We start from the raw sequence: 1,665 nt of genomic DNA, 5'->3' as shown, positions 1-1,665 counted from the left end.
AGGATTCTAGCATCTCCACACGCCTATCTGAAATCCCCACCATTAATTTACATAAGTATTTCTATCCTATTTTATTTTCTGTTTATTATTCATTTTCGAAATCCATAACCATTTAATCTGCCTAACTGAGATTTACAAGGTGACCATAGCTTGCTTCATACCAACAATCTCTGTGGGATCGACCCTTACTCACGTAAGGTTTATTACTTGGACGACCCAGTACACTTGCTGGTTAGTTGAACGAGATTCTGGAAAGAAAGTGCTGAGTTAATGTTTTTATGCACATGCCAAAGAGCCATTATTGTTGATCACAATTTCGTCCACCAAGTTTTTGGCGCCGTTGTCGGGGATTGTTCGAGTTTGGACAACTGACGGTTCATCTTGTTGCTCAGATTAGGTTATTTTATTTTCAAAAATATTTTTCAAAATTTTTCTTTTCTTTTTCGTTTTTCTAAAGAATATTTTCGAAAAAAATTAATAAAAATACAAAAAAATTATAAATCATAAAAATAAAAAATATTGTGTTTCTTGTTTGAGTCTTGAGTCAACTTTTAAGTTTGGTGTCAATTGCATGCTTTAAAAATTTTTCTTGCATTTTTTGAAAAATACATGCATTCATAGTGTTCTTCATGATCTTCAAGTTGTTCTTGACAAGTCTTCTTGTTTGATCTTGATGATTTCTTGTTTTTCGTTGTTTGTTGTTTTTCATGTACATTTTTTGTTTATTAGAGTCCATGCATTAAAGATTTCTAAGTTTGGTGTCTTGCATGTTTTCTTTGCATCAAAAATTTTTTCAAAAATATGCTCTTGATGTTCATCATGATCTTCAAAGTGTCCTTGGTGTTCATCTTGACATTCATAGTGTTCTTGCATGCATCTTGTGTTTTGATCCAAAATTTTCATGTTTTGGGTAATTTTTGTGTTTTTCTCTCTCATCATAAAAAAAATTCAAAAATCAAAAAAATATCTTTTCCTTTTTTATCTCCTAATTTTCGAAAATTTGAGTCGACTTAGTCAAAAATTTTAAAAATTAGTTGTTTCTTACAAGTCAAGTCAAATTTTCAATTTTAAAAATCTTATCTTTTCAAAACTTTTTCAAAAATTAAAACTTTTTCAAAAATCAAAATCTTTTTCTTAATTTCAAACTCATATTTTCGATTACTTTACTAACAATTAATGTTTTGATTCAAAAATTTCGAGTTTGTTACTTTCTTGTTAAGAAAGGTTCAATCTGTAAGTTCTAGAATCTTATCTTGTAGTTTCTTGTTAGTTAAGTCATTTTAATTTGAAGTTTGTTACTTTCTTGTTAAGAAAGGTTCAATCTTTAAGTTCTAGAATCTTATCTTGTAGTTTCTTGTTAGTGAAGTAAGTAATTTTAGAATTTTTGAATTAAATCTTTTTATCTTTTATCTTATCTTTTTCAAAATTTGATTTCAAAATATCTTATCTAACTTCTTATCTTCTAATATTTTTTTTTCAACTAACTCTTTGACATTTTGTTTGTTTCTTATCGTTTTCAGAACCACCTAACTACTTTTCCCTCTCTGATTTTCAAAAATATCTCATCTCTTTTTCAAAAATTCTTTTGTTTTATATTTTAATTTTAATCTTATCTTATCTCTAATTTTCGAAAATTACTAACACTTTTTTATAAAATTATTTTCA

This window comes from Arachis duranensis, chromosome 10, assembly GCF_000817695.3.
Source record: "Arachis duranensis cultivar V14167 chromosome 10, aradu.V14167.gnm2.J7QH, whole genome shotgun sequence".
NCBI classification, from domain to species: Eukaryota; Viridiplantae; Streptophyta; class Magnoliopsida; order Fabales; family Fabaceae; genus Arachis; species Arachis duranensis.
Note: the sequence above shows the minus strand (reverse complement) of the source record.